The sequence below is a fragment of the Manis pentadactyla genome, chromosome 10, assembly GCF_030020395.1.
Source record: "Manis pentadactyla isolate mManPen7 chromosome 10, mManPen7.hap1, whole genome shotgun sequence".
NCBI classification, from domain to species: domain Eukaryota; kingdom Metazoa; phylum Chordata; class Mammalia; order Pholidota; family Manidae; genus Manis; species Manis pentadactyla.
Window position 1 is genome coordinate 97,430,090 of NC_080028.1, and position 12,192 is coordinate 97,442,281.

A 12,192-nucleotide genomic window follows, 5' to 3' on the forward strand; every position below is an offset into this window, starting at 1 on the left:
GTGCTTTGCTGTCAGGCTGACCAGTGGTTCCCCCCAGTCCCCATCACCAGCAGCCTCAGCATGTGCCTTATTTGGAAATGGCCTTTGCAGGTGTGACTAGCTAGATGAGGTCACCCTGGGGCATGTGGACCCTAACTCAGTGACTGGTGTCCTCGTAGGAAGAGAGACGGAGACACACAGACAGAAGAGGCAGCTTTGTGAGGACAGAGGCAGAGATTAGGCTGACATGGAGACTAGCCAAGGAGCGCCAAGGAGAGCGGCAGCCCCCGGAAGCTGGAAGAGGCCTGGAGCACCTTCTTCCTCTGAGCCTCCAGTAGGTACCACTGTGCCACACCTTGACCTTGGCTGCATGCTTCCACTACAGTGAGAGTGTAGTACTTTGTTATGGCCACCTTGCCATGGACAGTGCAGAGTTCACATCACTCTGTAAACAGAGCAATTAATTAATCATTATGCCAGTTCTTATAGCATCACACAAAAGGTCCCAGGGTGCAATGATATAAGGCACTGGAGTAGGGAGGGCAGAGCTTTGGGCAAATGGGCCAGGGCCATGGGACCATGGGCACCAGGAGCAGCTGGCTTTAAGCCTGGTGCTGGCTTCTGGCACTGAATTCAAGATGAGTCAGTTCACTCAAACCCTAAGACATCAAGACCTGGGGTATTCCATCACTTCCATGTCTCTGCCAGAGACAGAGACACAAGTCCACAAATAGAGAAGCATCAGGGGAAGCCCACAGGGCACCCATGTGCCCATAGGAGGGGACAGCAGGGTGGGCCAGGAAAGGCCAGTGCAGGGGAGAGGCAGGTGTTGGGAGGGCACAAGCCCAGAAATACAATTAGTAAAGCGTGTTTACAGAAAAGCCCACTTCTCACCTCGCAGGGTACCTCAGCCAGCATCCTGAGGAAGCTGGTGACCAGCAAATGGCCTGTGGCTCTGTGATGTTCCTGCCACTCTTGCAGTGCTGAGAGCTCTGCTGGGAAGTGGGGCTCCTCACAGTGGTGGCACTGGTGTTGGTGGCCCATGTGCCTAGAACCATTCTCCAAGTTGCAGCTATATTCACTTAAGCCTCCCAGTAGCCCCTGAGGGAGGTGCTTTTATCATCCCTACTTCCATGTGAGGAATCTGAGGCTCCCAAATGTAAATCACTAGGTCCCCTCGCTTGTCAATGGCAGAGCTGAATCCAGGGAGAGCCTGCCCCCTCGCCCCTACATCCTACTGGCAGCAGTAACCTTTACCCTCCCATCAGGACAACCGCTCAACCCTGCCCCTCACATGTGTGTCCGCCCACCCCGTCCACACGCACACACACCCCCACCACCACCTCCCTCCCTTGCCCGGGGCATCCAGCTGACAGTCATGCCCCTGGGCAGCCTTTGGCGTTCTCTGCACAGCCATCCAGCCCCTGTGTCTCTGCAGTGGTCACCTTCTCCTCTCACAAATTACTATAAAACTTGGTGGCTTAAAACAATGATTTTATTGTCTCGGTTTCTGTGGGTGAGGAACTCAGAAGTGACTTAGCTGAGTAGTTGAGCTTTGTACCTCCTGCTTGGGTCTCCCATGTGGTTGCAGACAGGCTGGGGCTGGGGTCATTACAAAGGTTCTCTTCCCATGTCTGGGTTGGAAAGACTCAAATAGCTGGAGGCTGGTGTGCCTGGGCTTCCTCAGACATTAGTGTCTTTCTAGTTGTGGGGTAAACTGCAGAATTTCCAGAATCTCCCTCCTGGTCTTAGTCCATTTTCATATCATTAGGTGTTTACCACTGCAGCCTCCCACAGCCTACAGGGCAAGGAGTGGAGAAATAATGGCCATTCTATCCTCCCCTCTGTTCCTGCTACATTATCAGTCTGGCATCTGCCAGTCACCAAGGATGTGCCAATGGAGTTCCTCCAGGAAGGGGAGGGGTGGGAAGTAGAGAGCACAGCAAGGCTGTAGAGCATGAGCAGTGGCCAGAAGAGATGGACAGGCCTGAGCCTGGCTAGCAAATTCTAGCAAACTGTGAACAATAAAAATGGTTTCTCCCAATCTACCCTTTCCCTTGAGTTATTTTGGTTTCACTGGTTTCATAGGGGATTTGCCGGGGAACACCATCACCCAGGAGCTATGCTAGTAGATAGAGAGACAATGATACACAACATAGACAGACAGATAGATGACAGATAGATGGATTATATAGATGAATAGATGATAGACATGGTGAGAGGATACATAAAATCATACATTCACACATACACACATGCAGTACCACACGTTCAAGGGGTTTCTTCATCTTCCAACAAGTTTCCATGGAGAGGATGAATCTTGGCCAGAAGTCACCAGTGTGGAAATTTGGACCCAGCAGAGGCCCTCCTGCCCCACGGCCAGTAGCCAATCTGCAGAATTCTCAGCCAGCCTGTCACAGGAGAGGCAGTGAATCCCTGAACTAACCAATGTTGGCTCGGCATTTCCCTAGTCCCGCCTATCTTTGACCCTTGAAGAGGGAAACCTGTCTCAGCCTAGCTTTTCCTGTATCCCGGGCACCACGCAGCCTGCACACCACGAGAGAGTCTTGTCGGAACTCTGGGCCCAGCAAGTGATTCCGAGGGAGGGCTGGAGAGAGCGCGGTGGGAGCCTGTCCCTCAGGCCCTGCAGCGCATCCCCCGAGGCTGCCCCCGCTCCGCGGTGACAAGGGCCCTCCTGGAAGGGGGATGTTCACAGTGCTTGGGGAAAGGCTTGATCAGCATCAGCTGTGACCCAGTGATTTCATGCTGAAACCTCTGTGAAAGGTGTTTGCAGTTATTTTCCAAAATAGCAGATGAACCTGGAGCTGGCAACACCGGAGCCCAACTTCAAGACCAGTACTGGCCTCCTGAGGTCTGGGGAGAATTAGTCTATGAAAATAATAGCTGACAGGTACTCAGCGCTCCCTGTTTGCTCCATGGGCTGATTATCCAGGAGGGAAGCACAAGGGAGGGAGAGTAGGGAAGGGAAGGGACGAAAGGGCGCAGGAGGAGGAAGGGTGCAGAGGGGAGGCAAAGGGGAACAATGAGCTCCTGATACCAGCTGAAACTGTCACATGCTGGTCACCTTTCTGCTCAATGAATTGACCAATTGACCATCTTTCCTTCTATGTTCACTGTGTTAAGGCCCTGGGGAGTTGAGCTCGGAACACAGAGGTATAAGCAAATCCCTCCTTCCTCCCAGAAACATCAGGGGAGATTAATTGAAAAATCCAAATCAATATATATATATGTATATATATATAACATTTAGTGCCTCAGCTGAGTGTTACAAGAGATATGTGCTCCAAAAAGGTAGAATTAAACTACATATACTTACTAAGCAACAGGCAAAGTCATGGTGGAGTAACTCTCACCTATTAATGTAACATTGGATTTCTGAGACAGGCCCCCCACCCAGTGACTGGGATGGTCAAGAACATTGAGTCACTGGAGCTCAGTGGTTGGTTCTATAGATTCCCCCTAATGTACATGAAGACATCAGATAATACTTTGTGGAGATGTTTATTGTCTTGATCAGTGTAAAACAATATAGAAATTCAAAATAAAACATGTTATAATTATCACTGCAAAAATTCCTGTTTTCATCAGAGCTGGCTATGAAATTGTTGAGAAATTTCATTCCTGATCAGATCTCAGGAGGAGCAGAAGGTGCTCACTTGGGGTGGACAGAGAGAGTCCAGAGAACCAGGTAAGCTGGCGCTCATTAGTGTCCTCCTGCATGTTACCAGAATATATAATACTCCACTGGGACACCGGAAAGTGAAATGAACACTCGGAAGCCCTACTCATCACGTGCACTACATTAACAGCCTCTTCATCCCGGGTTTTATTCACAGAGTCAGCTGAGGTCTCTGGTGTTGTGGGATCCAGGTTCCCCGAAGAACAAAGCGGAATCTTTAGGAAAAGTCAGACGCTACTCAGATTCTGTCTCTCAACTCAATCTTTAGAACAATGGGATTCTGCGGTTGAGTAAGTCCTTGATTGCTTAATTTCAAGGGGATCTGCCACACATAATCAAACATATGAGAACCAGCTAATGGAGCCAGCCAAGAACAGAAGTAAGTAGACAGGATACTGTGGGAATTTATATATAAAGTATAAAAATCATATGTATAGTCACATCTGCCTTGATGGTTTGTTTATGGTTCATGATTTGTAGTCAAGACAGAAACAGTAGCCAAGACAGAAAGAGTTTCTGTGTTCGTTCACCATGAGGATTTATTAGTTATCTTTCAGAAGGTGAAACTGTTGAGAGTTGGACTTAATCAATGATTGTGCACGGAAACCCCAATATTGTTGTTAACAACCATTTCATCAATAAATATGAGAGATGCCTTCTCAGCACGACTCTTGCGCTGTCACGCCTTGAGTCCCCTGGCTGATCCTTAAGATCTTCGACAACCAATCGCGTCTCTTCCCTCATCTGTGGGTCAGAGACAGGGAAGGGACCCGACAGGATACATTAATAATACAAACATCTAACAACTATTTTTAGCATCATATATCTTCGATTCTGTTTTCTTAAACTACAATTCAATGCCTTCTGAAGATATAAGGGCAGACAGGATATCTATTTTTCCTTGCATGAATTTTAATACTTGCATCCTTCGATGAACTGGTCTATTTAATTTGTTATAACATACATGGACTTACAATTCTTTGCAGTATTCCCTTATTATCATTTTTCACAATTAAATTTTTTCCACTTTTGTTGAGATAATGGACATACAGCAGTGTATAAATTTTACATGTAAAACATTATGATTTGACTTACATAAATCAGGAAATTATTACCACTAATAGTTAACACTATCATCTCACATACATACCAAAAAGAGAAAGAAAAAAATTTTTCCTTGGAGTGAGAATCCTTAGCATCTCCTCTCTTCACACCCCTCACGTGTGCCATGTGGCAGCGTCAGCAACTGTCACCATGTCGTATGTGACATCCCCAGTACCTGTGCATCTTACAAGAGGACCACGTTCCCCAGCCCCCTCCCTGCTGTAATTCTCTGCACTTATTCTGTGAGCTGTGCCAGGACTGGATGGTGAAAGCTCATCTATCATTCAGTCAACAAATTATCTGTGGAGCAGCTGCTAAGTACCAGGATGGAGACACAATCATGTTGGCTTGAGGTCTGTTATAATTTAAAGTTTAAGTAAAAAGGATGTTTTTTTAAATGTAAGCCAAATTCTTAGCCATTAGGGCAAGTAATTCTGAAAAGCCACATCAAGTTAATTTTGTGTATGTTGAAACCTGCAATGTGATCCTGTGGGGGTAAGCAGATTTTATGGCAGGGCCACCCTCACTTCTAAAGCATCCCATCACCTAACCCAGTAGAACCATCCAGATCATGGCACAGGTCTCGGGAGGCATTACGCCTGTTTTCTAACATCTGGCCCCTGAGTGTAGGGTAAGTGGTGAACTTGTGAAGACCTGTAGGATTCGCACTGACACTCTGAGTGCCTTAAGTCTCCATCACTCCTTCATGTGGGGGCCCCCAGCAGAGTCACCTTGTAATCTCTGTGACTTCCGGGCAAGCACACTATCCTGGGGGGAGGGAAGTACCTAGCTGTGCATGACCAGGAGCTTATGGTAGGGCCTGCCCATCCCAGGCTGCTCTCAGAACCCACGTTCCTGTTTGTCCACACTTATAAGACAGCCACACAGCTGCACTAAAGTCACAAATGACAGGGAAACCCTGTCCATCCTCCTCCTCTCCCTGAGGGCCTGCATATTAAATGCATGACTGTGCCCACACACCCCGCCTTCCTATGCCCTGGAAACCGAATATAAACTTTGCTCAAGTTCAAAGGCCTGTGCATAATTACATCACAGTAACTGCAGGGGCCATAGGTGACCTTTACTACTGGCTCTTTGTAAAGCCACACAGTGCTCCATAGCTGAGGACCCCCAGAGCCATACATGGCTCCAGATAGATTCTCTGGCCTATGGAGCAAATGATTCTTTGAATAGAACACATTCCCTTATACAAATATAGACATATATATCTCTTAGTTAAGAAAAACTCCCAATGAACATTATTTATTCAGTGACTTATCAGTCTAACCTGTGTTTGTTTACAAGGTTTGAAGGAGAAGTGCTGCAGGACTCGACGATAGCAAGTTTCATGTTCAGGAGAGCAAACCTCATGCCGATGCAGTTTCGGGGTCCAGTTCCAAAAGGCAGGTATGTGTACAGATTTATGCCGTCCTTGTTCTTCTTACTGAACCTGGACCCACGATAGTAGATGAAGACAAGTTAAAGTAACATAAGAACCACAAAGGTCCACAGTGGGTTCTCACCCAGGCTCCCCAGCCAGGGGTGCACAGGGCCATGCTATGGGTGAGTCAGGACGTCCCACCCGGGCACTTGGTGTGAGAGCCCCAGCGACAGCCCCTCCTGTCCCCTCTGCCCTGCAGGGGCTTTCAGTCTCATTGAGGAGATGAGATGAGTGCTGTTTAAAAGAAATTCACCTTTGAATGCTGAAATGACATTCAGGGTGGGGAGATGCTCACACTCAAAGGCAAGTAGGAAATGAGGCTGACTGAAGGAAGAGGGGATTCCTGTCTCCCCCCACCACTTACCTGGCCAGATGCTCACAGAGGATGGAGCAGGAGACAGGCCTCCAACTGCTGCAGGTGGTATTTCCCCTTCTCTCCCCTTCCTGGCCCCCTCCCCCTGCTCCTCCTCTGCTCCCTCTCCCCACAGACCAGCTGAAGTCAGGTGATTGCTGTGGGCAGCAGGCTCTGCTCTGCTGCAGTACAATCCCTGCTCTCCTTGTCTGTCTGTTGCACTAGCTTCACATTCCTCCAAGGTTAGCCCCATGAGTTGTTCAAATCTCACTCCTCCATATCTGATTACTTTAAGGAAAAATGTGGATATGGGGAAAGTGATAATGGCAATGTAGTGATATATTAGTTAAAGAGTCATTATTATTTGGAAAACATTCTCGAATAGATACAAATGATATGCATGTGCCTTTGAATACTCTGGGAATTAGGAGAGTAGCCGTGGTGTGTTGGTGGGGTGGCTGACAAGGGTATGGTGGCCAGGCAGGCAGTGGGCTCACACAGATGCACTGAAAGTATTTCACAAACGTGTCTAGGGAAATGCTTGTGTATATGTCAGATACACATACACTTGAGCCAAAACCCCTCCAAATAGGCATTTTTTAACCATTAGATCCTCACTGCCTGACACCATCCCTGACACACAAGGGTAAGCACTTACTCTGTTTGATGCCTGAATCAATCAAAGAGGAGGGCAGTGAGTGGCCTCTGAGTTGTGGTTGTGAAGATGCAAGATGGGGAACTGATGAACATGGAGGAACCACAGAGGTCCTCTGGTCCAGAAAAATGAGGGTGGCTCTAATCTGACATCGTCGTTAGCAAGTACTATGGGTAGACGCTATCCTAGCACTGGGGAAACCTTGGCAAACAAGACAACATCCCACCACCCAGGGGCTTCTAGTCAGGGGCCAAAAAGCCTACATCCTAGGTAGTGCCCCACAGTTCATTCCAAATTCTGCTCACCTACACAGTACACAGGACAGCTTCGACTCTATGCAGAACTCAACCTGTGCTCAAAGCAGACCTTGGTTCTGTATTCCCAGAAAACCAAGCTCCAGGCCCATCCAGGGAGGATGTCTCAGTGTCTGAGGAGCATATGACTTCATTTTGGAAGAGTCACCCCATACCATACAGGAGGGAGCTGGCATGGGACTGCAGCCACGGGCAGTCCTGGGAGCCTGTGCCCACCTCCCCCACAGCAGGGGCTGCTCACCCAGCAGGGAGTGGGTCCCACAGGTCCTCAGCCTGCTCTCTGCAATAACTCAACAGCAAATGGGGGATTGTGGTAAAAAAGATGGTGGTACAGTATGGCAGGACGGAAAACTCCTCCCACATATACATGAAGGAAGCAACTACAGCAAATTCAACTAACCCTGAAAACTATCTGAAGACTGCAGAACAGACCATCCACACCTGGTGAAGAAGAGAAAACCACCCAGAGAAGGGGAAAGGCAGAGCCACAGTCCAGGACCCAAACCCTTCTCCCATTCTAGCCAACAAGTAGGAGTGAGCAGAACAGACTGGGGAGGGGATGAGTGCTCAGGAACCCTGAACACCTGGAGATATGCTCTGGGAACACAAGTTCACATTATACTGAGCCTCAGTGATGATCAGGGATGGACCCCAGGGAGATTGGGAGCCCTTTGGGGGGCTGAGACTGCTGCTGCTTGTGGCAGTAGGCACACTCGGTCATCCCACTGAGACTCAACACAGAAGCAGCAGTTTGAAAAATATGTCAGCAGCAGGAAGTGTGCCAAAGGGTGTGGATTGCTGGGAGCTCTCTCTGAAGGAGAACAGACAGGTGAATGATGCTCCCCCAGCCCTTTTGAGTCCAACTCCTTGGGTTCTCACAGGAGCCTGTTTCAGTTGTTCTATATCCTTAGTTGATGGGTCAGGCCTGAAGCACTTCCCTGTGCACCCTCCCACCTACATGCATGGTGTGCTCCAGCCAGCAGTCATTAGACACTGCTGCCTTGCAGGAAGACGAAGACCTTCCCCTATTCCCAGTCCTCTCTCAGCCCTAATGCTGAGGCATCTATAGGACCCAGCTCCAAATGCAGAATCCATCTCCCTTGTGGCTCAGCCCTGTGTCACACTCCCCTGTGTACCTGCTGTACCTGCACCACTGGCCCTGCAGTGGCTGCCATTTGCTGCCTGGCAGGCAGAAGGAGGCCCTGCTCACAATGATCCCTGCAGAAGCACTGCATCCCATGCAGTGGGGCACCCTGAGGGGATCTTTCAGCCTTTGTTGACAGAGACCATCCACTGCACCAGCAGGCAGGCTGAAAGGCTGTCCCGCCCACAGCCCACCAACAGGAACTGGGGCTCCACCATAAAGGAGAACCAGGCGCTGGTGAGAAAAGAGTCTTAAGCTTCTAGGAATCACAGGATGATATTTCCTCTCCCAGGAGGCAGAGCTGATCTATCTAATCTACATCCTTAGTTGATGGGTATAGAAAGGAAGATATACAGAAACCAAGAAAAAATGAGTAGGCAGAGGAATATGTTCCGTACAAAAGAACAGGATAAGACACCAGAAAGAGGGCTAAGTGAAGTGTAGATTACCAATTTTTTAATAAAGATTTCAAAGTAACAGTCATAAAGATGGTCACTGACCTGAGGAAAAGAATAGATGATTTCAGTGATAACTTCATCAAAGAGATAGAAGAATTGAAAAGGAGCCACTCAGAGCTGAAGAATACAATAACTGAAATGAAAAATAAAAAGGAGGATATAAATAGGAGATTGCTGGAAGTAGAGGAGAGACTCAATGATATGCAAGTTACAGAACAGGAAAACAACTGAGCTGAGGATTACAGAGGAAAAAAATTTCTAAAAATGAGGGGATGCTAAGAGAGCTGTGTGACAAATCCAAATGAAACAATATTCACATAACAGGGGTCCCAAAGGACAAGAGAGCCAAAGGAGTACAAAGCCTCTTTGAAGAAATAATAGCTGAAAACTTCCCCAATCTGGGGAAGGAAATAGACACCCAGGTCCTGGAGGCATAGAGGGCGCCTAACAAAAGGAACTCCAGGGAGACAACACTAAGGGGAACTCCATAAGGCCACCAGAAGATTCCTCAGCAGAAACTTTACAGGCCAGAAGGGAGTAGCATGAAGTATTTAAAGTATTGAAAGGGAAAAGCCTATAACTAAGAATCCCCTACCCAGCAAGGTTACAAGTCTCTCCTCTACTCCCAGCAATCTCCTATTTATTTCCTCCTTTTTATTTTTCATTTCAGTTATTGTAAGAATTGAAGGAGTGCTTATAAGTTTACCAGATAAACCAAGGCTAAATGAATTCACCACCACTAAACTGTTCTTACAGGACATTTTAAAGGGACTTCTGTAGATGAAAATGTTCATAAGTCTAAATATTTTTCATCAGTGAAAATAAACCTATGGTAAAAGTAGTAGACCAGTTACTTACTAAGTGAGTATGAAGTTAAAAAACAAAAGTAGTAAAATCAACTATACACAAAATAAGTCAAGGTATACACAAGAGATTTAGGTTTGACATCTTATACATAAATTATGGAGGCAGAAGAAGAATAAAAAAGAAGTACTTTCAGATTGTGTTAGAAATAGAGTGACCATCAACTTAATATAGGCTGCTATATATTTAGGAAACAGTCTATGAACCTTATGGTAACCACAAACCCAAAAAGTATGATAGATACACAAAAGAATTTAAAAAAGAAATCCAAGCATAACACTCCAGAAAGTCATCAAATAATGAGGGAAGAGATAATAGAGGAAGAATGGAACAGAGAGAAACTTCGTAACCAAAAAGAAAACAATAAAATGACAACAAGTATATACCTATCAATAATTACTCTAAATGTTGGTGGACAAGTGCATCAATCAAAAGATACAGGGTGGCAGAACAGATAAAGAAACAAGACCCATCTATATGCTGCCTACAAGACATTTCAGACCTAAAGAAATATAGGTCTGAAAGTGAGGGGATGGGAAATAATATATTTCATGCAAATGAAGAGAAAAAAACAGAAGTAGCACTACTTTCATCAGTCAAAATGAACTTCAAAACAAAGAAAGTAACAAGAGACAAGGAAGGACATTCCATAAACACAAAGGAGTCAGTCCAAGAAAAGGATATAACAATTTTAACTATGTATACACCCAACATAGGAGCACCTAAATATATAAAACAAATATAAACAGACCTGAAATAAGAAATAACAGCAACACAATCATATTAAGAGACCTTAACACCCCACTTACATCACTGGACAGATCATCCAGACAGAAAATAAATAAGAAAACAGAGACATTGGGGAACATATTAGAACAGATGGACTTAACAGATATATACAGAATGTTCAACTCCGAAGCAGCAGGATACACATTTTTCCTAAATGCACATAGAACTTTCTCCAGAATAGATCACATATTAGGACACAAAAAGAGCCTCAATAATTTAAAAAGATTGGAATTGTATCAAGCATCTTTTCATATCACAATAGTATGAAACTACAAATGTATTACATGAAGAAAACAAAAGAAATCACAAACACATGGAGGCAAAATAATCAATGGCTCAATGAACAAATCAAAGATGAAATCAAGCAATACCTGGAGACAAATGAAAACAAAATACAACAGTTCAAAATAGGTGGGCTTCTGCAAAAGCAGTTCTAAGAGGAAGTACGTAGCAATACAGGCTAACCTTAAGAAAGAACAGCAATCCCAAATAAACAGTCTAAATTCACAAATAAAGAAACAAGAAAATGAAGAACAAATGAAAATCAAAGTTAGAAGGAGGGACATAATAAAGATCAGAGCAGAAATAAATAAAATAGAGCAGATTGAAAAAAATCAATGAAACCAAGAGCTGGGTCTTTAAGAAGAGAAAGAAAATAGACAAACCCCTAGTCAGTTTTATCAAGAAAATTGATGTTGGGAAAATTGGACAGTTACATGCAAGAAAATGAAACTGGGTCACTGTCTAACTTCATACACAAAAGTAAACTTGAAATGGATTAAAGACATAAATATAAGACATAAAACCATATAACTCTTAGAAGAAAACATAGGCAAAAATCTCTTGAACATAAGCATGAGCAATTTTTTTTCCTGGACACATCTCCTTGGGCAAAGGAAACAAAGTAAAAATGTACAATTGGAACTGCATCAAACTAAAAAACTTCTGTACAGCAAAGGACAGTATAAGCAGAACAAAAAGGCATCCAACAGTGTGGGAGAATATATTCATACATGGCTTATCTGATAAGGGTCAACATGTAAAATATATAAAGAACTAATATGCCTCAACACCAAAAAATCAAATAACCCAAGGAAAAACTGGGCAGAGGACCTGAACAGACATTTCTCCAAATAAGAATTCAGATGGCCACCAGGCACATGAAAAGATGCTCCACATTGCTAATCATCAGGGAAATGCAAATCAAAATCAGAATAAGATATCACTCAGACGAGTTAGAATGTCCACTATCCAAAATACAAGAAGTAATAAGTGTTGGTGAGGATGTGGAGAAAAGGGAACCCTCCTACACTGCTGGTGGGAATGTAAATTGGTGCAGCCACTATGGAAAGCAGTATGGAGTTTCCTCAAAAAATTAAAAATAAAAATAGC

At 45.2% G+C, this 12,192-nt stretch overlaps 1 pseudogene; it reads right to left on the reverse strand.

Moving 5' to 3' along the window:
- Positions 1–3,542: 3,542 nt before the first annotated feature.
- The window catches only part of LOC118918327 (cytochrome P450 3A12-like), a 57,450-nt pseudogene continuing 48,800 nt past the window's right edge, over positions 3,543–12,192 (reverse strand).